At 37.6% G+C, this 25,895-nt stretch overlaps 1 protein-coding gene across 2 annotated transcripts in view; it reads left to right on the top strand.

Moving 5' to 3' along the window:
* GABBR2 (gamma-aminobutyric acid type B receptor subunit 2) overlaps positions 1-25,895 on the top strand; it is a 456,372-nt gene that overhangs the window by 186,931 nt on the left and 243,546 nt on the right. The gene's annotated exons all lie outside the window — the stretch shown is intronic.

Below are 25,895 nucleotides of genomic sequence, written 5' to 3' on the forward strand. Positions count from 1 at the left end.
AAATCGTTCTTATCTCATCCCATGATCTTCACCTTTTGTGCATCTTACTCTCCATCCCACCACAGGGGAGGGGGAAGAGGGTGTGAGCAAGAGGCTCCTGGTTTCACTGGGAGCACTAAATTGGAGAATGACATTCCTGAACCACAAGACTGTTGCACACACACAGTTTTTGGAAAAGGCCTGACTATGTCCTGTTTCTGATTCACGGATGAGGTTTCAGCTGATCGAAACTTATGCAGTGGTTGGTGCCTCAAATTTTATGGCTGCCTGCTTGGGATTGTATTTTGAATTAGGCAAACCAAGCAATATTCCTGTGATTTGTTGTCTTTCATGCTTCAGTGGGAAGAGTCATGGAAATAAAGCCATACTTAACTATCACTAAGTCAAAAGTTTTGGATGTCAGCAGGACTGAAGAAGATGTAAAGGTTACAGAATATGACTGGGAAACAGAAAAATGTATACTCACGTACTGGTTTTCAGATAATGCTTTATTTGCTTATTAGTAATTCTAGTAATACCTTGCTTCAGTATTTTTCTGTTATTTCCTGGATATTTTTCATTTTATCTGTGCACCTTTTTATTTATAGTGTGTTTCAAACTGGAAGCTGGCACTTGATTGCAATAGTACACTAAGACGGCTTTCTTATTTTGTGATATTGACTGACTTAAATTACTTCTTTTTGCAATCATCTCATGTTGAAATTCATTGAAACTGCATATTAACTTAGCATTTGATAGAATATTCATGATATTTCTAGATTTAAAAAAATATATATACATTTTCCTCCCACTTAATGCCTTGTCTGGGATTCTTTTTAAAATAAGTTAAATTCTGTTCATCTCAAGTGAATCTTTGTTTTTCCTTACTTCTTAATAGACATCTCTTTATGTGATTTCTCTGCTTCTTCATGGAAATATTGAGAACTTGTAATGTAATTTTATAAATGTAGGTGGCATTTCAAAAAGGCAGAAGAAATGAGAAGTGTGGAGTATGATAATGATATCAATTAACGATATCAAGATAAAGTATTCTCTCCTGTGACTTTGTCACAGTCTTCATTGAGTTCAATAACTTCAAAATATGTCAGTGACAAAAACTTAAGAAAAACAAACCTTGTAAGTGGACAAAAAGGCATTTTTTTCTGGGGGACATGATGAACACTAAGGATTTCTTCAGATTATGTTGCATTTTGTACACTGACAATTCAACTTCTGTGAAAATCAGCAGGCCATCAGGGTCCATCTTACCTAAATTTAAAGAATTTAGGAACTCTAAATTCCAAATCTCATCCCAGAAAATACTGGAAAAAATAAAATTGTTCCCAAGAAAAGCAGCTAACAAAAAGTCTTCTCAACATAGTATATGTCTGTTGCTGTGGAGAAACCAGTGTAGAAGTATTATTAATCTAGAGTTTTATTTATTGCAGCCTTGTTTGTCACTGTTCAGTCAGCAGACTTGCATCTGAGTTAGTGATCAGTTCTGATAAGAATTCATTGATAAGCAGAGGCTATGAGAAAGTTTTTGTGTTCTAAAAGGACTTGGGGAAAATAAATGAGCTAGCTGACCTTTGACCTTTCAAATTTCACTAAGAAAACAAGCTTGAGACACCAGTTTTGCATGACCGTATGTATACATCATGTAGCTCTCAAGATGTGATTATGCTTTTTGACTTAGGTTTGGCTTCTGAGGATCAAAAACAGGAGCAGAGCTTTCTACTGTCCATCACAATTGCCAAGAGGTTTTAGGGCTTTTTTCCATGAATGACCTTGGAAGCCTCAAATATACCAAAAAACATAAACGTTTAATCTGTGAGCTCTGAATAGTACACAGCAATTTCATCCTAGAGGGAGTGTTCTGCCTTCAAATTTGATCAGGAAAAAGGAAAGGCAGAAGATCAGATAGACACACAAGGCAGTAAAAAGAAAGTATGTGAAAAAACATGAAGAGAAGATAGTGAAAGCAGGAAAACTGGGACATTATAAATGTAATTCTTTAACTATAAAACTCTTAAAAATGTCCCTTCTTAATGCTTGCTTTTTTTTCGAAGTGTCATGTACCTGAGATCTTCTTTCATATTACCTCATTCCAAATTCCTGGCAGATTTCTGTAGCAAAATCTGAGGAACAATTTCTCTCAAGTTTTCTTGACCTTGCAAAGAAGAATGAATTTCTCTCTTGTAACTATGCTTTCTGATAATTCGAGTTGATACATTAAGATCTTCACAGAAAGGCAGTCTCTGAAATTTTACTAATTATAGGAAAACTGAAGTACTAGATCTAGTATGATTCTTCTAGGTCCTGGTAAATATTTAGAAGATGTGAGATTATGGCAAGGTCGTAAGACTATGATATGGGAAATGGGGATAAATCAGAAAGGTAGAAGCTTAGCCCAGGTTTGTCCCTCTTCATAGGAAATCGTCCGGGTACAGTCAGCTGCAAAATAGGGGGTCATTTTAGGTGAGAATTGTAAATAGTAGATAGAAGTGACTATATACAGGCAGCCTTTTAGTACCTTTGCAGATGAAGACTACACAGCCTCCCTGGGGAACTTGTGTGAGTGGTTGGTGATCCTCTCTGTTGCAAAGCATTTCCTGATGTCCAGACGGTACTTCCTAGGTTTCAATTTATGCCCTTTGATCTTGTCACTGGGCATCACTGAAAGAAGCCTTTCTTCATCCTCTTCACCTTCGCGGTCCTTCTGTGGTCTCCCTGTAATGTGTCCATGTGTCTTGTATTGAGAAGCCAAGAACTGAACCTGCCACTCCATGCATGAGTTCGGCAGTGCTAAGCAGAGGAGAAGGATTACTTCTTCTGACACACTGTGACAACACTCCTTCATGCAGCCCAGAATATTATTAGCTTTATTTGCCACAAGGGCCTATCTGCTGGCTCATCTTCAACCTGGGGTCTACTAGGACCATCTCCACCAGGAGCTTTCCATTGGGCAGATCCAGCATATATTGCTGCAGGCTGTTGTTCCTCCCCAGCCCTGGACTTTGCACTTCCCCTTGTTGAACATGAGGCTCCTGCCAGCCCATGCTAGTGTGATCCTACTGTGTATCAGTCACTCATCCCAATTCTGTGTCATCAGCTGACAACCTTGCTGAGGGCACCCTCTGCCCCATTGTCCCAGTCATTAATGAAGATGCTGAACAGGACTGGAGCTAGTACTGACCCCTGAGATACACTGCTACACTGTTACCTTCTGGGCTCTGCCTTGACCTCATGCCATGGGGTGCAGCCTTTTGGGTCAGTTTTCAATTTACCTCGCTGTCCGTTTGTCCAGCTCATACTCTGTTAACTCTATGAGAATCTTACGGGACAATGTCAGAAGTCTTGCTGAAGTCTAGGTAGACAATATTCTATATCACCTTCTCAAGGACTGGTGTGGAGTGGACTGGCCTGTGGTTCCCTGACATTTCCTTTCCTCCAGTCTTCAGGCACTTCTCCCAGTCACCTCAGTCACAATGATTGTTTGATTATTGGTACAATACACTATCACCTACATTGGTGTGATCAGTAACTGTTTGCCCACAAGATCTCATTGGCCTCATTATCCATCCCTAGGAAAATCTCCAAATATTCCAGCTGTTCTGCCTCATAAAGGGCAACCCGACCTCCTCATTTTCCTCCCCTTCTTCCAAAGGAGCCTGTATCCCATTGCATCAGTCAAGTTACACGATCCATCCCACCTTATCTGTGAGCCCCGTAAAATGTTAGCCCCACAGGAGCTCAGTGATGTCTAAGTCACCATGTTTATTCTCCAAACTGAGTGATTTAGTGTATGGGCACTGCAGAGGGCAACCCCACATGCTGATTTCCCAAAACAATTGAAGATTTCTCCATAATAGTGCCTTGTAGGCACATCCTTGCTTACATTTTGGAGGTGACCCTGCTTAAGCTGCTTAAGCTTTGTTTTGTTGATTTTGGGATTCCTTTTGGTCATGTCACTCCAGGCCCTTTACTTATAAACCCTCTCTGCCCTTCACTGTCTCTTAGCACTTCTGATAACTCTCTCCCCTGTCATACTTAGTTTAAAATGCCTCTTTAACAGGTCAGCCGTTCTACTGGCAAAGATAACTTTGTCTCACTCAGTGATCCCGTCTCTCCCAAGCAAATGTTGACCCACACACAGGGTTCTATAGCTGTAGAAATCAAAACCCTCTCACCACAACTAGCTCCACAACTAGTTGTGGATATGTATTGCCAGCTGCCTGCTCCCCACAACCTTTCCCCTCCAGCAGGAGTAAGGAAAACACCATGTGAGCCCTTATGCCCCTGGCCATTGCCTGTAGAACTTGAAGTCACTTTTGATACTCTCCAGGCAGCATTATTGGTGCCTACACGGAAGAGCAACAGAGAGTAATAGTAAGTGTCAGAAAAACTTTGGCACTCTCTAAATATTATCCTGGATCCAGGTACCCAGAAAACAGCAAACCTCCCTGATCATATGTCAGGTCCTCAGAGAAGTTCTCCTGCTCTCCACAGTAAGGAGCCACCCATTACTATTTCTTGTTTCTTCTTCCTGGTAGTCTTGCATGATTTAAGGTTAGGTTTAGGGAACCCAGACACTTTGCTTGAAAGCACATTTCAGTTATCTTCAGGATTCACTACACTGCTGGGAGGTAGTGAATCTGTCACTTTTGTAGACCTTTATGTGAGTCAGGAGTTTTTCTTTTGGTACTACAAATCACTGACTTGGCATGGGCAGCCTGAATCTCTACTGCATCTTGGGGTCCAGAGATACTGAAACTGTAATTTGTCTGAGAAGTCTGTGTGTCTGTCTGTCTCTCATCTTTCCTGCTGTTGTGCAACCTATGTGTCAATACCACATTTGTGTTTATGCTGATTTGAACACAGTCATCTGCCTCTTTCTCTCTTCCACCTCTAAGTTCTTCCTTTTTGTGCTCTTCTACACAAGTCTCTGCTTGGCTACCCCTAGGAGCTGTATTCTAGGCTTGGCTCTTGAAGAGGCTTCTCCTGAGCACCAGCTGGAAGGATTCTTGACCCTCTGTAATTGGTGGCTGCAAGAGGGCTCTAAGCACCTTGGGTCAAGGGCACCTGGGCATGTTCATTAGAATTTGCTAGAGCATTTTGGGGCCATGCTGGCATGGCTCTCCTTAGCTCATCCTTGCCTGGCAGTAGCAGGCACCTTCAAGTTTCTCAGAGGATTCCTGAGTTTTCTCATTGTCCTGGACCTTGTGCCCAGAGGTTCACAAGGCAAAGACCATGGACTGCTGCACAGACTGCTGTGTGTGTTTGGGACACACAAAAAGCAAAGTCTGCATGTAGATAATAAAAAGGGAGGCAGAGGCCAGGAAAAATAAATCACAACATAGTTTTATTGAAGGAATTTTATGTCAGAGATAGTAAGCTAATTGATTTCTTAGAACTATTAGAGTGGATTTTAATGCTTGGCTGAATTTTATTTTGGTTGATACAGTGCCCTGCAGGACCTGGGCAGAACAGGGAAGATTGGATGAGTGCAGGGAGTTCTAAGTCAGTTCAGAAGCACAGCCACAGGGAAGGCTCCAGCAAACAGCAGTACTTTTAGAATAAAGAAGTTGATAGTGACTTTCTCTTTTTAAAGGAATAGCCCTGGGATGGATTTTTTCCATTGTATTAATTCATTACTTTAGGGAGAGCAACTTACAAACTTGTGAAAGTTGTAGATGACACAGGGAATAAAGAAATTCCCATTACAAAAAAGAAACAGACCATCCCAGGGTTTTTCTGTATGATCTTGTTAAAAGGAATCAAAAAAGGAAGTGTGGTAGGCTTTACATGTGGTAACGTTTTCAGATACTACTGGATTTTAATTAAACAGATTCCAGCTGATGCAGGTAAGACATTGAGGATGGTTTCAAATACTCTCTTTTAAACTCTCTTCCTTTGGATAATTATAGCTGTAGCCTTAAATATTTTATTGCAGATTTAAATTTTAGTTCTGTAAAATGTTTTACAGCCTGCAGCATATGAAGAGACTTCCCATGTGTGGATATTTTAAATCCATGTATCAACTCTGTGGTTGTACCAGGCGGTCCCTTTCAGTGATAAATTCTTTTGGATTTTGAACACACCCCATTCTTAACAAGAACCTCCTTTCTTTGTTCTTTCTTAGGTCCAATCAATCAGAACTGTAAGTTCCTTCTGCAAGTGAAAATTTTTGATTTCCCTAATCAGTGTTACAACACCTTATGGAGAACTGACTTAAGAAATATAGATTTTTTTTCTGATTGTTAGAAAATACAGAATTAATCAAACTGTGATTATTGAAAATTTTATTCTAATAATTGTACTGTTAGGATACTTAAGATACACTTGAAAGTGTTTTAATTTTTGCCAAATACCTCTTTTTTTAGTCTAGCTCAGACAGCTACTTGTGCATTGTATTAGTATTATCTGGCTGAATGAATGCATGAGGACTTCCAGCACACAGATTTCTAAACTTTGACTGCAATCAATACTGTCAGAACAAACTTGAGATCAACCCTTTCTGTAAATGTCAAAAGTTAAATGACATACATGTTAAATAGGAGTTATAGTTACTAAAACTGTTGCAGTGGCTGTCTTGGCTTCTTCTCCAGAGCTCTTTGTAATTGCTGTGAAGGAGCTTTCAAGAGGTTCATAACCTAGGTCTGTAAAAAGTACATAGGCTTCAAAACCTGTGGAGTTTAGTTGTTCTTCCTCCTGACACATTTGATGGGCTAGTGGATAAATAATTTTTGAGTGCATTTCCACAATCAGAGACAGAGATGACAGCACACAGACCAATGAACTAGCAAAGGTAACCAAGAGTCAGCACTGAGATTTCTCTGTATTATAAATGCTGCCATTTTTCTAGGAAGTTAAAGCCTTCCTCTGGGGCTACAGGGATGAACTTCCGCACGTGCAGAATTTGCATCCCCAGATAAATTTCTGGACTCCAGAGTGCTATTGTCTGTACTTCAAAGGCTGAATGGAGGTCAGTGCTTTCTCTCAGAAAACTAGTTCTACAGATGATATTTTTGCTTTAGTTTCTCATTCAAGAACATGCCAAGGAAGTGGAAATTCTCTTTTCCGTTCCCTTCTCTTTGAATCCTCTGAAATGAATTCAAACTCACATCAGCCCACTGCCTGGATGGGGATCTAATCATCGGAGTGGCAGACATCTGCTAACTTTTTTGGCAGTAACTCCAAGTACTTTTGCTACTGTAATAAATGGGAGTATAACCCATTCCAGAAGGATAGAGTGTAGGTGGAAAATGAGGAATATGTCCAGGTACTCTTAAACAGATACATAACAAGAAATGCTTGTGTTTGCTCTGCACTGCTCTGAGGGAGGAAGGTGGGTGGTGAATTCCTGTACTTCATTCTGCAAATTACACATCTACTGAAGGGAGGAGGAGTACAGAACAGAATTAGACAGTGTTGTACAGAACGTGTCGCTTACAAAACTTCTTTTGAAGTTCAGCCTGTATATGGACATTGAGCTGGCACTCTTTGGATGATAAGAAATGAGCAGATGTTGGTCTTCCTTCTGCAGAGACTGTTCTAGTCATTCCTCAGATATGCAGAGTTAGTAATGCAGCATGAGCAGGAGTGCCTTTACTGCGCCTTTGTTTGCCATGCAGAGACATAATGGAGATTTGTTCTCACATGTTTTACATCCCAGTCTATATAGGGGTTGCTAAGAGAAATGAAAACTTCACCATGACAGACAATATATGGCATTAGCAGGTGTTAACAGGCACACCAAAGCCTCTTTAATACTGCTCTGTGGTCAAGTGCAGCTTTCCAGACAGGACAAACAGGTGTGAAGGACTGGGGTAATCTGTTAAGCCATCCCAATTGCATACCCAGGGTGCAGTTACTTTTCCTAATAAGTAAATAAACAGTAGCATTTAGAAAAATGCATCAAAGTGTGCATGTGGGCAACAAGAGGCTCTGGCTTTGCATTTATCAAGAGTGGTGCTTAGCATGGCGATTGCTAAAATGATGGCTTCCTACAGAAGCAGAAATCCATCCATTAAACAAATGTCCTTCCTATTCAATGTAGAGCCATACACCCCCGTAGTTCCTCTTGCCTTCAAGCATGGACACAAAAAAGTGCTTGTTTGCAGTCACCAAGAAGGAAGCAGGAATGTTTTTCATAGACCTTACTTGGCTCACTTTCCTCCCTTGCTTTATGCTGAGCTCTTTTGAATCTTGTCATGTCTCCAGCTTGAAAATTTCCCTTCTGTGATCCTTCTGCCTCCTGAGGTTGCATGTAGCAGAGGTGTGCTCTACTATACCCTTCATCTGTCGGATTTTGCCGATGAGATGAGATACTAATTTTATACTGAGTGCTGAGAATCCAGCTGCATCATCTTTATCAATGAAAAGTGGAGCCTTTCTTTTTCTTCAAGTCATTTTCATCACTGCCCAGCTCCATCAAGAATTGTCCACTTGTCTTTTCAAGATGTCTTCTCTAAGACTGTAAAACTTCAGTTTATGTCAGCATTAAAATCACTATCTTGAAGGTATAAGAGGGTGGAATCTGTTTCAAAATGCAACAAATTATATAAATTTTGATTTTCACTATATTGTTTTCATCCAGTCCTGATAATCATGTAGGAATTCATAGGAGTTCAGAGACTCTTGGGCCAGAATGGATCCAAGTTGCCGTCCTCATGCAGTGTGTTGCTTGTGAAGATCCCAGCTCTGATATCTTTGTACTGAAATGTTATATTCCTCACAGTACCACAGATTGCAGGGCTATTGGCATCACACTGAAATTATATTCCCTGGAGAAGAGGAGGAGGGAAATATGAGACTTACCTTTTCATTATGGTTCACTGCACTGTACCCTTTAGCTCTTATTTTGTTTTCCAGTAATTTTCTTCATTTTAGCTTTAGCTTTATTTGTTTAATTCCAGGTTGTATGATGTTCTGATGCACTAGCAAACCAATTTGCCTACAGCCTAGTAAAAAACCTCCTATTTTGCCTCTGTCAAGTCTAATGACTGCAAAAATGTTTGCTCTTGCACTGGTGGAACAGACAAGTGCTCTATGTTACCCTTGTCAGTCTTCTGCAATTGGTCCTGAGGTTTTCCCCCAGACTATCTTTGCTTTGTCCAGCATGGTGAAATGAAAACCACGGTTTTCTGTGGTGGATAGCGTCACCAATGGTTTCATAGATGCTTTTGTTTATATGAATATTGGGCACTTCAGGATGAATGCAAAGGCAAAAAGCAAGAAGTTCTCAACAAACTGGAAGCTAGCTGTTTTGAGCTTTTCCCTTCTCTTAAAGTTACTTATAATTTGTGCAGCTCTACAAATACAAAACTAATGAAATGCCCCTACCTTGACTGCCTTGTTTAGCTTAAATTTTGTGTCCTTAAAATGCTTTGCATAACTTGTTTCATTCTGTCCATATAAAATGCTTCCTTAAATTTACCTCTGATTGAGATTTTCTTCCTCTGGCAAGATTCCTTTCTTTTGTTGATCAACACCCTTGGGCAAATTTTTGACTCAAAAAAAGGTAAAGATTAATTCTGAATGGTCTTGATAAAACAGACAACTAGATTCAGAATTGGTCCTCTTAAATATTTACTGTACTAACAGGATGTAATCCATGTAAAGTTTCAATTTTTCAGATGACTGAGGACATGCCTGCATAACTGATGCCTCAGGGCCAGAATGCTCCCTTTGCTTACAGGAATTGCTCTGTGTTTGGGATTCATTTTGTGTAGTGTTAATCACAGGAGAGGGAGATGATGGTCTGTGGCTGAGATGATGGGTGGGGAGGTCAAGAGCACAAGCTGCAAGGTGATGGGGACAAGAGAGACTAGAGGAGCAATACAGCAGGGTAAAGGGACACCTGCCTCAAATGTCTGCAGTCCCTTACAGGAAAATACAGAAGAGCACTGCTGTGTTGTGGCAGCTATTGATCAGAGTTTAGTGAAAGTAATCAGGCAGCCTGAAATGTGGAGCATACTGAGGTTTGAATACAGGCTTCACATATTTGCATAAGAAAAAAACGGTTAATTAAAAATAAATTGATTTTTATTTCTCTTACGGATGAAAACGTCACTTCTGCTGAATGAATATTAAGCAGTCTGTGTAATTCTTGATGAAGTAAGTGATTTGCATTTACTAAAAAGCAACCTTAAGCAAGGCTTCCAGATCCTTTGAATCTGTGATAGAAATTCTATGCCAATTTAAAATAAAACCGTAGCCAAGAACTGAATGCACATTAGTTTTCAATTATTAGAAAGAAAGATCTCTTTCCTGTAAAACTTAACATAAGAATGAAAGACAGGGAGGGAAAAATACTGCATGTCTTTTCAGATGTACACAGTATGTGTGTTTGAATTTCAGTCAGTGATGCAGCAAAAGAAAAGCAATCTCAGCTGTTGCTAGGCTTAGCTGCAAACTTTTATCTGTGAAAGAAGAAAGCTAAATAGAATTACTTGATAAGCAAATGCTGAACTCTATGGGACCTGAGATTGCAGATCTTAAGAATATGTCTGCACCAAAAAAATAAGTGTTCGTACCTGTCTCCAAGACAGAAAGAACTTTCAAAAAAGATTTTGTTTATTAAGGCGAAGAGTCTGTCAGAGTCCATCACAGGGTTTTGATGCAGTGCTTTCTGACTAAAGCATTGTGCCCTCTATTTTGCAAGAATTCCAACTGATGAATTTCCTTTTGGCATTAAAATATTTTTATTTTTCCTTAAAAGGCCTGTTACATTCCAGATCTTAATACAGTGTTATGTGGTATAGTATAGCAATTTTCCCCTGAGGTTCTGTTGCTGACCATGACATTAGATGGTGGGCAATATCCTTTTAGTCTGTTTGGATCAGCGGTCCTGGCTGGGTCCCCTCCCAAAATCTTACCTATTCCAAGTTTACTGATTCTGGGGGACAGGGAGAGAGAAATCCTTAACTCTGTGCAAACATGATTTAGCAATAGCCAAAACCCTGGTGGGTTTTCAGTCCCGTTTTAGCCACCCGAGCACAGCACAGCCACGCACAGGCTGCTGTGAACAAAGCTGTGTTGATAACTTCTTTCCATCCAGAACCAGTACATCCTGCTATTCCTTTTTGCTCAGGTTGCTGCCAGAGAATAAAAGTCATCAGTGGTTTTAATCAGTAGATCTTAAACAGTTAAAAATAATTACCTTCTGCTGACATCAAAGAATTTGCCATTTTTATTATGTACAGGGATTTATTATAATTTTAAAAATGTGGAGATTTAGTACAAATAAAGTACAGATAAATGAGGGATGGGAGTTAGACTGGATCCAGTGAAAAGTTCAAAATAGGAAAGTTTGGTTTTATCACATCAAAATGTAGATTTTTCTTGGTTTGCTAAGGGAAAATGCTACAGAATCTAATTAATAGGTGCATAATTCTGTTGTTTCACATGCATTCATGCTCAAGAACACCAGAAGGCTGGGAAATTCACTACCATCTTTGTCACTGTCTTAGTGGTTAGTGATACACATTAAAAAATGTGTCTTATTTAATCTTTAACTTCCAGTCACTATATTTTATGTATTTTTGTCTGCTAGATTGGAGATTGAAGTTAGAAAATCTCCTTAAGTAGGAAATTTGTCATGTACAGACTATCATCAAGATCCAGTTCTGTCTTAATCCATCTTAGAGCTCATTTAGTCTCTTGCTGTGCAGTCTATTTCCAAACTGCAAATCAATCTTACGGTTTTCCTCTGAAGTTTGAGCTCTATCTTGGCATTGCTTTTAGCGGAAAAACTGGATGAAATTGGTTATCTTCAGTTTTGGGAGAAGAGTGTAGGTACTGTAGTAGTACTGCAGGCACTGGAAGCATATGGCACTTCTTTTTGCTAGGCACTTTTATTTGCTAGATATGTATCTTGAAGTGCGCATCTTTTTGCAAGTGGCCAGAGATTGCCTTCAATCCATGCTGCAGTCCAGATATAGGCTGGCCAACTCTGAACTGTACCCAGCTAAAGAGTGAATAGGGCTAAGGTCTCCAGAAGGGGTGTCTGCAGACCAATTGTTGTGTAAGATGGCCTGTTGGGGTGCAGAATGATAATTGTCACATTTCCATTTATATTCATTTTTATCTTAAAAAATAAGGAAGAAGTTAAGCTTTACTAATATTTAGTGCATTCAGCCAGTCCATGTGTCAGATAGTCCATAGGGTTCCTGAAGTGTCCTGAGGGGAGAGGGGCTGCTTCCCAACACTGGGAAGTTGAGAGTGGCATCCTCACTCATTCACTCACTTTCAGCTTATTCCATGTATTACTGTTTACATGTGTCCAGTTAAGTGGATTTATGGATTATATTATGTAGTTTTCACTAAACTACCAATTGGACAAGGGGTTTAAAAAGATTCCTGCAGAGCAACTGCAGATTGTAGATAATGCTGATAATGCCAGTAGAAGTGAACACGAAGAAAATTACAGAGCTGACATTTCCCCTCATGCTAGTATGAGCTCTTCATCACTACCATTATGGATAACAAGTATGAGAAGCCAAGCAGATAAAAAAAAAAGTGAAGTAAAAAAAAAAAACCAAACAAGTTACCAAGACCGTTATAGCTACTGTTGCTTATTAGCAACAGTAAACCTGTAAAGTCAGTAAACCTTGCTCTAAAAGTATATTGTGCCTTGAGACATTTGCTATTGACAGTAAATGAAGCCATTGAGATTAGGAGGAAATTTAAAATTTAAGAATCCAGTGATGTGTAAAGTCATGTGATAGTCTGTCCAGGACTTTGCATGGCTAAACATAGTGATAAGTGTTTGAAAGAAAATTCTGAATTTTCTGACTTATTAGGAAAATACAAAAACACCCATATTTTTGGGGCAACATTTTTTCTTTTGTTGCTCCAGTGAAAATGGCTGAAATAATGGATGCAGAACAATAGGGTGACAAAGTCCATTTGTCAGAAAATACTGTTTTAAAATGGACAGAAGAGCTGAAGAATTGCCAAAGAGTTGAAGAAACAGATACTAAAAAAAATCATACAGTGTAGGATGTTGGGAGCATCTGAAAATACAGATATTTCTAAACTATCTCAGATACCTTGTTGGGTTCTATTTCAAAAATGGAACAGATAAAGAAGTACTTCTATGTGAGCCATTGAAGGAAATATGTACTGCAGAAGGTACATTCTCAGCAGTATTAATAACAGTCATGCTTTATGGACAAACCGTGTAAGTGTAACCACTAATGGAGCAGCTGGTACAAAAAAAGTTTATTCCAGAGGGTTGCAGAGCTAGGATCATGTGCAAAATACCTTTGCTGTGTCAGTCATTGGCAAGCTCTTGCAGCAAAGAAGCAAGTCCTAAGCTGAAGCCCTGTACTGCTACTAAGGTGGTTAATCTTATATTAAAAAGACCTTATAAAGCTGAAACTTAATCTATTGGAATCTATTAAATAGCAGTTTGGAGAAATTATTGAAAACTAAGGGATGCACCATGTTATTCCTCTATTTCTCCTCTCCCTTAGGACCATACTTAAGAGTATCACATTATTTGGTAACAATAGGGAATCAGGGCAGGGAGAGAAAGAGGGAGGATTCCTGTCCTTCCTTCTCTAATATATGTTTTTAGACCCAAATAGCGGTAGCAGCTGATACTTCCCTTACTTTGGCGTGTTCATGTAATGTGGAGGAAAATATAGTTTCATGTCAATAGATTGTTATTTAAATATTTATTCAAACAAATCAGTAATGAATGGTCAGTTTCCTAAATACTCTAATAAGACCCACATTCCTAGATAATATTCACCAAATTTTTCTGGCATTGAAGTAAATAAATAGATGGAAATTTAAAGAATTATTCAGATTGCAGGATCCACAAATGTATAGTCAAACACGTCTGCAGAACTTTAGCAGAAATGTTATGTAAAGAAAGAGGACATAATTTAAACAAAATTAATGTCTTTCCTAACTCCCGGTCTAGTACAGCTACTTCTTGCTGGAACAGAGTTTACTTGTATGGACTGTGGGACTATTCCCTGGGCTTCTAAGTGTCTTTTTTAAAGGAGGTAGATTAATTTTACAGGCAATTAATGTTACAGTTTGGGTTTGGGTTTTTAATGTTAAGTGGGCATTATCCTTCAAACCACTTCAAAACAGATAACAAATGGCATGGAATGTATTTAAAACTCATAAATAGATAGAAGTTATTTTGAGGCTGATTATTCAATTCCATTGGTTCAAATGTGTAACCTATAATAATAGTACATGTATACTACCCTTCCTAAGAGGGATATAACGAAGAGTTGTGTTTGCTTATGAAGGTACCAAACATTTTTTCATACCAGCTTGTTACTAGGTCTTGTGGGGATATGGAAGTCTGATTCCAGCTGCTCTTTGAATTCCAGAAACAATCTGTAAGGTTAAAAAGAAAAGGTTAGCAATAGTAGAAAGAGTTAGGACATATGGCCAAGGAGAGGACCACCAGTCCATACAAACAGGCATAATTTTTACCACTTGAAGCTGCCAACAAGTGGCCAAAGACACAGATTGAAACTGGTTTCTTAATTTTCAGCATAAAGCACTTCAAGTAATTCTCAACCTGGAATTCTTACCTAGAAGATTGTGTCTTTTGATTTCCAAACTGTATTAAAGACTTCCTCTCAGACAGTACTGATAGACTGCTTACATTTTTGTATGATTTTCCAGTCATGGATATAATTGGCTTTACTTTCTTAAACCAAACAGCTTGTATTAATGTGATTCTGGAGGATTCTACAGGAAAAGAAAATGTGAAGCCAATGAAATTAAAAGATGCCATCATCTTTTTGAACTACATTGCTGTAAGAACGAGTGCAAACTCCAAAAGGCTACTAAGGCAATCTGCCAAGATGCAGCACAAGACCTATTCAGAATCCCATTGGAAATAATAGAAAATAATGCACAGAACTTACTTAGAAAGAACTTGATATGTTCTTTCATACAAGAAATTATTTTCATTTAAGGAGTTTCAGGAAAAGAGACTACAAGGAAAAATCTCAGAAATAGAAGTCTATCAAAGAAGAGAAAGAGCAATTAACAAAGGCATTGAAGGGTTCAAAAAGATATCTACAAGAGCCAGAGGAAAATCTCTTTTCTAGAAAGACTTTCCACAGGTAACTGCAGTCCAGCTTCAGCCAACAATTGAAATCTCAGTGGAGGAAGTATGTGAATCAAACTGAGACGCTCAAGTACAGTAAATTATCACCACCATATGGTGTCCTTCTGAGGATTCTGGAGTAAATAAAGTGTGAAATAACAGTTATACGCCATTGCAGGAAATGTTGCTGCAAGGTTTTCTTCAATATGAAAAAAGATACTAATATAGTTACTGAATTTTCTTTAATCTTGGAGAACCAATGTATAATCCTCAAATTCCAAAATAAAGTTTAATCAATCTAGTAGTTCAAGAAAATTGGATGAACATGCTCCAATAGCAACAGTACTTTTTATTGCTTTCCCTGAATTTAACTTTGTTTAAAAAGTGAATTTAATTCACTTAGCACATGTGAATTGATTACATTAACTGGAATGAGTTAACTGAGCTATTAACTACCTTGCTTATCAAAATTTGAACTTTCCAAAAAGGAATTTGATTATGAATTCTATCCATTTTCAACTTGTTTGGTTTTTTTAACAGGGGTGGTTGCTCTCCAAAGCCTTTAGCAGAGAACAATCATGTCTCTCATGATGAATTTGGGAAAATCACTGATGTAGTCGATGATAGTGCCATTATCAGTTTTTAGGGGAAAGATGTGGGAAGCAGAGAGATTAGGAGAAATAGTCGTTTAGTCTGTAACTTTCTTCTCCCCAGGTGATATGAGCTACTGTAGCTCCCCTTTTGCCAGAGAGTATAATTTAAACACCATTATTTTTTATGTTGCAGACTTTTAGCAACATTCTGTCACACTCCCTGAAGAAGCTTTGAACTTCAGCTTGCTGCTGCATATGAGAGGCAGGGTCAACTTTGTGTGGTTCCTAGAAATCGCAGTTGGCTATTGTGTCAAGTACATGTCACCTTTTCAAAATACACTTAAGTAGTTGAAATTGTATGCCTGGTCTTTTATTAGTTTTGAATGTTCAACCTTTACTTTTAGGTTTATCCTTTGTTCCTGAGCTCACGGGTAATCTAAATGCAACTAAATTTTAGATACCATTAATTTTGAATGTGAGCCACTTCATATGCATTTCTGACATTTTCCAGGATCACCCCTGTTTTTTTTTTTGTTTTTTTTTTTTTTTTTGGTCTTTTCTTTTCTTTTCTTTTCTTTTCTTTTCTTTTCTTTTCTTTTCTTTTCTTTTCTTTTCTTTTCTTTTCTTTTCTTTTCTTTTCTTTTCTTTTTTGTTTGGAAAGAGAACAGTAAAATCAAGACATTTCTTCAGGAAACATTTAGTGATGGGTAGACTCAAGCAGGGTTTCCTACAACAATTAAGATCAAAGCCATCATACAGCTCCTTCAGGACTGCTGCTTCCTCTTACAGGTGTCGTGTGTAACCACTTTGTATGAGGTTTACTGCACTAAATAATAAGTTTTCCAAACAGAAAAATATTAATTCTCTTTGGTCATTTGAACCTTCTTGCAGCATCCAATGACAATTACATTGAACTTATCAAGTATTCTTATCAGGCTGTTTAGCTCACTCTACAAAGTCATGTAAGATATGTAGATCTGAATGTAGAGACAGCTAAGTTAACAGATTTGGAAATCAGTTGGGATTTACAGATGGAATTTACAGAAGTCCTGTCTGTAAATGAAAGCATGATTGTTATTTGGGGATGATCTTTTCACAAAAGTTATGTAGCCTTTCAGCTAGCCTGTGAGATAGTATGTCTATTTTTTTGAAATATGAAGTATTTCAAGGAGATCCAAAGGGAAGGATGTTGCTCCCATTTTGAAGACTGCCACAGTTAAGATTGTATTTCAGCCTTCTTGAGGCTTGTGGGCTTGAAAGCAGGGAGAAAAGAGATTTTCCTATAGTGCTGACAGTGTCTTAGTCATTCAAGGTTTCATAACACAACAGTTTCTCCAGTACAGGTGGGTGAGTGCAGACTCTTGATGCCAGCTATTATAGCCAGATACACAATCCTTCTTCGGATCTGCGTTGCTGATGATTTTCTGCATACCACAGAGAGAGAATGCAAAAATAATTTTAAAGTTTTGCTTCACAAATACTTGTGAAACTAGTTTGGTATTCTGAATTATAAATAAATATAAATTATAAATAAATCATATATGATGTCTTCACAGCGAGGCGATGCTGAAGCATTTTGACAGAAGGTGGCCATTTGTGTTTGTAAACCCATTATTTCCTCAGATAATAATACCAGCAATCAAGGAATTATATTTGTGACCATCTGAGGCAGCAAAAAATTGATAAGTGAGCAATTGTTTCCGCTTCAAAGACTCTAAAAAGTTATTTTTGAAAAAAAAAAAAAAGTACTATGAAATTTCAATGCATAAAACTAAAAAATGCATTAGTACTTTAGTGTCATATATCTTCAGCTTATTTTCTTCTGACTTTGATTTCGAAATGGACTAAAGTTACAGTCCTTAGTACAATGTGCTACAAAATTTCAGTGTTAAGAAAACAGAGAAGAATGGCTCAATTTAATATACATGTGCAAGTGAAAAAGTTCTTTGAATGTAAATGATACACAGTGGAGAGAAAGAGGAATATCTATTTTTAAAATCTCCTTATTGCTTCTCTCTGCCCAGTAATATCACTCCAGTTAGTATCCAATTTAATTCTCTAATGTAGCAGAACCTCTCTGAGTCAGAAGAGATGGAAGGTAACTTCTCACATATTTTTCCAGAAAGAAGAAACATGGGGCTGAAATATGGTTCATCTGGTAAAATTTTCTTGTTTATTTAAAATAGCATTATCATTGTAATGTGGTGACCTTGGATCCCTGAAATGGTGTCTCTTTTCTGCTTTTCATCTGAAAGAGGAAATAGAGACTTGTGATGTTTAAGCTGCAGGGTTTTTTTACAAAGTTGATCTAAACAAAGATGTTTGGAGCAGTGGAAAACAAGTTAATGAAAAGCTTTATTAAACTGTTCTCAAATTTTAAGCAAACCCATCCCTGTACTCCTAAAAAGCCTCATGCCCCAATACCCTAGTGTGTTACCAGGACGGCAAGTATTCCCATTGTTCAGACATAGAACAGAAGTAAATCTGAGCTTGATGTTGCTGACCTTTCCACATTTAGGAAGTCTGAGGAATATGGATTTCTTTTTTAGAGGACTTTTGAAATAATGTGCTAATTCCTTGTGATCTCTATCCTCACAGGTTCCATAACCTTCCTTTCATCAAAATGTCATCCCATTTTTATATTAGGTAAATGTTTCTTCCTTTTTTAGTTTTCCACCGAGGCTTGTATTCATAGTTTTCAATTGATAACAAGACTTACTCCTGGATACAGAGGGTTTTATAAATGTTGGCATAGCCCCCTCAGTCTGATGCAATTAAACCATTAGTGAGGAGCTGCAGCTTTGGAACAGTGACTGAGTGCATGGCAAAACTTCCAACTTGGTCCAGGTTTTCTGAAAGAAAAAAATCCCAATGCATAAGGACTTTAAAATTTTTCACAAACCTCCTCTGGCATCCAAAAAGCAGAATAAGACCCTGTGTGTTCTCCCTCAGCCATTGGATGGACAGATTGAGGAGTGATGCAGGAAGGCAGCTCACTCCTCTGACCTTGCTCTGAGAACCTTTTATTAAGGTAAGGGATCTTTGGGGCTTCTAAGTTTCAGTGGATGGCAGTGCTACTGGAACACCATTTTGAGACAGGGTTAGATTTTAGACCTGGAATTCAGCTAGAGTTCATCTTTCTGTATCTGAGAGTCATCTAGCTCCATTTATACTTAATGGAGAAAGGAGAGAAGTTCTCCCAGGGTGCAATTCATCTCACCTGTTTTAGACATCTATTTATTGATGAGATGACTCATTCCTTGGAATTGCTCATTTATCTTAACTTTAGCAATATACATGTAACACCCTTCCAAGTTAGTGTTGGAATAAAAAAAATATTTTATCTGTCACGGATTAAGAGACTTCAAATGTATAAATGGTAGGTTGCTTTCATTCTGACTAATCAAGGAGGATTTTACATAAGGTGCTTCTTTATGTAATTATAAATCAAAGCTCTTGTAGCACTGATAACATTTTCTAAAACAATATTTAATTATCATTCATGTTTGTTTGAATTATCCCTCTCAATGAATTCTGTTCAGAATTTTTTTATTAAACAGGCTCTTCCTGAGTGTAATAAATGTGTTTGAAATGTGTATGTATGTAAGAATTATTAGCTATTATACATTGTCCACCTCTAATAATATAGGCAGATCTCGAGTCCCTAATTTTTGGTTCAGTAGTCAAACAGTCTCTGCTATATGTGGACTATTACACAAGTGGGTTTGAGGGTGGTGGTACAGTGTGTCCTTCAAAAGATATTAATTATCTTTTACTAAGCTTTGATTTATTCTTTAGTTCTGTGGTACCACGAGACTTTCCATCTTGTTCTATTCTTATTTCCTAGGCTAGACTAAATTCACCAATGTAAAGTAGCCTTAACATATATTCTATGGGGTTTAAATTCATTTTAATTTAAAAAAAATTCTTTAAATATTTTTTTTCTAAACTCATATATAAACCCTGTAAAATTTAATTTCCCAGAAAAAGATGCAGGTGTACTCTATGTTCTTCATTTGATGTTCTGAATGCACTTCACACATAATAATATAGAGTGCCTTTACTTGTCTGCCTCCACATTCCCTCCAAGAATAAATATTGAGTATTTTAACACTCTCAGTTACCTGAATGCTTACACCAACTTCAGTAGTCCTATTGCATTCCTCTTCTGTAATAAACAAGCATTTCTAAAGTTTCACTTAATTACTTGCACTTCTGGCATTGGTTTATGAACTATTAAATAATCTATTCTCAATATGGCCCTTATTTACTTTCATAATATCTGACATGAAAATTACTGTTGTATAATATTGAAGCCTCCAGACCCTTTAATTTTTTTCTGCTTTCTCTACAAGTCACATCTGATAAACTTGTAGAAGGATGGTCATCCTATTTCCCTGGAAGCCATCAGAAATCATATCATATAATATCTCAGTTTTGTAGATGATATCTCAGAGTAAAGGAACCAGAAGTGTATTTTTGGTGCATTTTCTTTTTCAATTTTGTTCATTGGTGCTCCTTAACTCCTCATGTGAACAGATATTATTTCTTAGAGACTACATCATTACTTTCAGTCCTTGCCTACTCTCTTAGAGATTCTTTCTGGCTTGGCAATGCATTATGTATTTTTTTACTGTAAGGAATGTACCATTCCTTTCCTCTCTCTGCTGTACTACTGAGTTGTGTCTTAACTTGTCTTAGTGTCCACTCTTAGTGAGGAGAGTTTGTTTTCTCAGACTGCTCAAAGTCCTGCTGAACATTATGTGCATGTTCTTAACATGCCTGTAGACTAAGTGGAACTTAACCTTTTCCTACTTTGTCATAATGCAGATCCTTGAACTTCTCCTAACTAGATTTTTATTTAACTGTAATATGCTGGTTTCTTCAAACACCTCACAGTAACTGATCCACATCTTGATGATTTTTTTTATCCCTTGGAGAGAAATCACCCTCGAACTTGGGACTGTCTGTAGGTCACCCTAAAGCCACCTAATTAACTTCCCCCCTACCACAAGAACCCTACATGCCCATCAATTCTTCTTACACACAACTGGTAGGTTTAACATCAGAGTTCCTGATTATGTTTAACTTTTGTGATCAAACAACACAAGAAAGGTAAATTAAGGAAATTTCTTTCTTCCTTTAGAGAATTTGGGAGGAAATGACAGCATTTTGTAGGTGACTTCATAGAGGTTTTTTTTTAAATAGGTATGATCTGTTTCACATAAAACCTAAATATGTGTGGCTATCACACATATGACTATCATATGTGTGATAGTCACATGTATGTAGGTTTTATGTGAAACCATATTTACCATACTGCCATTCCAGGCAGAGAGGATAGTTACCATTTTTAACTGGAATGTGTAATTATAGTACAAATACAACAAAAATATCATTAACAGTGTTATTCTTACTCCAATGTGAAACACATGGTTGCTTCTTGTAGGCAAGACTAATATTGACTGCATTAGTTTTCAGGTTAGACCCAGCTACTAACATCCTACTTCAATGAAAAAAGCAATATTTTTGTGAAAACCTGTACTGTGGCAGTTTGCCCAAATAAAAATCCAATATTCTGGGGTTCCTTCTTCCCTTCCTGTCACAATGAAAACCATAAACATGATACTTTTATAAAATACCTGATTGCTTTTGAACAGAAAAGGAAATCCAATGCAGTTCTGATTTTGTTTCTCCTTTACACAATAAAGCATATTTAGTTTTTTAATTTTCCTCTAAATGAAACTCTTTCCTACTAGCCAAAACAATATTTTACTGTTTCCTTTTGGTGTATTTTTGCTTCATCTTTTATTTTTGCATTGTCTTTCTGCTTCAAATAAAGTTCTCTATCACCTATTTCATTTTTGTAGTCCCAGATGATGTGTATATCAATGAAAGAGTATCTCTGCAGTTTGTATTTCTTGGATGTAAGTTTTCACTTAATGCTACCATGCCTCTAAATGTGAGTAATGTGTTCCATTGGAATGGAAATAGGGATAATTATGTTTGCTTGTAACACATTGTATAGTGAGACCTCTATCTATACTAATCCCAAAAATTGTAATCTGTCCTATGCAATTACTCATAATTTACATTTTGTCCATGTAATGAGGAAACTTTTTCTTATAATTCAAGCATTCGTTTTGTACATATATAAAAATATGTCTGTACTGAAACTCCTATGGAATAACATTTTGTAGTGAACTGTATATTCTGGACAACAGGAAATCTTAGTAAAATATCTGACTGTATAATCCATCTGGTCTGACCAATTCTCATTTGTTAGGCATCTCTTATGATCAACATCTGGTGGGATTAGACTGCCCTGAACGACAAGGATTTAGCTTGCTGTACTTACATGCAGCTTTAGTGAACCAAAAGGTCATTGAAAATATCTGTTAAAAGCAAAGTAGTATGATTAATCTAAAAATCATTAAATTAATTTTGTTACTGGCAGAGTTAGGATTAACTGAGTGAACTGTGCCTTTAAATGTGTAATTTGAAACAGTTTGAAATGTTGGTCAGTGGAGACCCCTAAATCCAAACAAGCATAACTAGATTGAAAGTTCATCAGGAATATCACCTTTCTTTACTGTTTTCCTCAGAAAAAACAGATAAAATTGGCTTGCAAAAAAATGAAATACTGTGGTCAAATGGATGCAAATTATTTACTACAGGTCACAAGGTGCTTGCACTCATAATGTCTCTGAAGTGAGCAATCTCATCTCACCTGAAATAAAATCACTTTATGTACAACTTTCGTATCCTTGTGAGGGACAAGGTCATTTATGTATTGTACGCAGAGAATCATCACACAGAGTTCATGTAGGAAGTAAAAAACAACCAAACTTCAATGTTGGGGCTCTGAGAGCACCAAAAACTCTTTCTGCCCCTGAGTAGCCCCAAAGGTCTGTGCTCCCCCGACCCTTTCCCATCCCTGACCCCATCTCAGCTCAGCTCAGTGCCATCAGTCCATGTCCCCGTGATGCTGTGGGGTCCTGGTTTCTCATTCTCTCCATCACAGCTATGCCTGGCAGGGACCCTGTAAGCTTGTTCCTAGTCCTGTCATTTTGCTATGGACCTGCCCAGCAGCCATGGGCTCTGTCTGACCCTGGTTACCTTTACCAAACCTGCTCCAGATTTGAGGATCAACTTCTCATCTTTGCACTGGACCTGCCTTATTCCCATGGACTTGCATGGAGGTGTCACCTCCTGGCTGAAAGCGGCTGTTCCCTCCATGACTGTCCTTGCTGGGTTGCTGGCTGGTGAGGTTCCTGGTCCAGGGGCTGTGCACTTGTGTCCCACTTCCTTAGGCTGCCAGACCATGATGCTCCCCAACTTTTCTTCCTTTTCTTAAAGCTACGTCCATTCTTTCTGGTACAGACCACAAGTGTGTTGAAATTTCATTTCTTCTAGACTCACCATGTTTTACATCCCAGTTATTTTTTCTATCTACTCTCTCAGTTTGATAGAGATTAAAAAAAATAAAATTTCTGCCTTTGCAGTGCAAGTTCATTATTCCTCAAAATCCCTGTATTTCTTCTTTCACAGGTGCAGGGTGAGGGACTTTGTTGCTCACCTCTCAAACATCACTAAATTTGATACAAGAGCTATGAGGTAGACAAGTATTGCTGCCATCCACTTCACAAGAAATTATACAGCCTGACCTGGTAGCAAACTTTGAAACCTTTATTTCAGTCATTGGAGCTGAATAAAAGGGCAACTCTGGCAGAATGAGAGAGAAAAATCCATCTCTTGCATCCCATCTTCACTTTTGCCTAAAGCAAAAGGAACATCCTTTTTTTCCTGCAAAAGCATCCCTTACAAACCCTTCATTTTTTGGAACTTTCCCCTGAGTAAACATATGTGTACCCCAGTAATTTTTGCAGTTGATCACACAGATTAAATATGTAGTATGGTGAAATGCTGCTTTCATCTAGCTTTGTAGGCACAACAGTGCAAAAGTGTCTTTCACTGGTTTGTGAAAATTTTCAGGTTTATCAGTGACCAGGGCTGGTAGTTCCTGTTTTGGCAAAATGAAATATTACTGTCTTTAAAGTACTTAGATATAAACAGACATAGAGGTACAGCCTTCATTAAATTGTTAACAAGAGTCTAAAATCCCGTGGAATTAGATGGCTTCTGTGTTTTAGTTGGTGCAAAATTTCCTTAGCAACTGTGGATCCCCATGAAAATTTGATGCAGTTTTGTTACCACTTTCTTACAGCAGTTTCTGAAAGTGGAAATTATCCTATTTACACAACAAAAACCAGAAGCACAGTAGTTTACAGTTCTCCTTACTTGGGGTTGGTGGAATGAAATGATTGCTGCTGAGTGCTGAAACTGCTTTTACTAAAACTGCTGGTGATACGCTTTCCAGGACTGCAAGCATCTGCTAACACAAAACATGCAGCATTTTGTATTCTCAGTTTCACAAATTTCATCCAAAATAGGAATGTTTGCCTCAGGATTGGCAGCTCTAGAAATGGAGGTGACTGACTTTGGACCTAAATCCAAATCAGAAGATTCTGTAGTTCAATTTATCTGAAAGAAGTCAAGAACCTCTGTAGAAAGAAAACTACAAGTTTCCGTTCCATGATATATTTAAATTATTTATAAAGGAAGAAAAGAACCTGAGATTAGTGGGGAAAAAATATGGAAATAGGAAGTAAAAACTGGAAAATATGGTAAAAATACTCACAGACTAGGGACACAAGGTGACGTGTCAGACATAGGCCAGAGCATTGAAAGGGAAACACTGTCTTTTAGAAAAGCCTTGTAAATTCTTACAAAGCTCCTAACTTGTAAATTCTGCAAAGCTGTTGTCGTGTTTGGATAATGGGAAAGAATTTCTTTTGGCAAAATCTCCACAACAGATGCATCTGCAAAACAGCAAATATCTGCTTGAAGCAGTAACGGGAAAAGGTTTATAACTTCTTTGGCACAAAATCTAGTAAGGTGTGTTTTTGGGAGATTAATCAGTAGATAAATGGAAAGCCTCGAAGCCTCGAAGCTCTGAAAGCCACAGATACTTTGTTTCTAGCAGATGAGCCGGGGGAGATGTCAAAGAAATTTCTCAATGGCTGAATTTAAATAAGCACTGCTCAGAAATAACCACAAACATACACAATTTAATTCCTCAAGTGCAAAGTTCTGAAGGGATGGAATCCCAACACGTCAGTATACAGCTAGAAGTATAATTTTTATAATCATCAGCCTTGTGCCTGCCACTGAAGCCTATCCATAAGTATTATAATATTTAATGTGTGTTTTTTGTCATTGTTCTTACATTAATAATGTTCTAATTTGACTAGACAGTATTTGTTAAATCAGCTCTTTTCTGATCAGTTTAGCTAAATCATCTTAATCTAGTCTTTCTTTGATTAAAAGACTGACGGAATTGGTCAGAAAATATGTCTCAAAAAGCAAGTCTGGAACTAAAAAATTGTTCCCATACAGGAGAAAGTCAGGCAGTATTGCATAGAAGCATATGACAAGTTGTATTCCTCTGGAAATTACATTGATACTAAGTAAGGAAAATGCTACTTTTTGTCAGTAGCAAATGATAGTTCTAGTGTTTTCTTACAGTAGGTAGAAGGATTTTGGACATTAGCTAAACTATGATCAAGAGAGGTTTGTTTTCTTTTGTTATCACTGATGTTTTGTTGGGTTTTTTTTAAAAACCAATTTTAATTTTTCTTTGTATCAAGAAAAACCTCAGTTGTAAGGAGCAGTTAATGGCATCACTGAAAAATAACAATAATTCCGTTTTACTAGTATAGAAGCAGGAAAAAAGTCACTACTGATCACTTTCTGTGAACACATTTTCACAGAATGAGTTTAAAAACTGATAACATCACAGAAGGATAAAGGATGTAACAAATCTTGGAAGGCTGACCATTCTGCCTTGCTTGATAAAACAATTTTTAATAAAAAGTTACTTATATGTCCATTTATTCTAATCATTAAAAAAGGTTATAAAGTAAAAAAATGTGTCTTAGTAATTTTAAATCATGACCAAAGGGGATAAGATGACATAAAGGCCATGAAAGAAGTAATTAAGGCAGCTGGTGTAATGATGATTGTCAGGAAATGACCCATACAGAGGGTCATCAGAAAGTATCTGCATATGATACACAGGCTTTTAAATTCTCCTGTAATATCACGTAGTTTCCATCCTCTTTCTTCTGTGTTTGCATGTGGGATACCTGTTATACACTGATCTGCTTCTC

This window comes from Zonotrichia albicollis, chromosome 1 (assembly GCF_047830755.1).
Source record: "Zonotrichia albicollis isolate bZonAlb1 chromosome 1, bZonAlb1.hap1, whole genome shotgun sequence".
NCBI classification, from domain to species: Eukaryota; Metazoa; Chordata; class Aves; order Passeriformes; family Passerellidae; genus Zonotrichia; species Zonotrichia albicollis.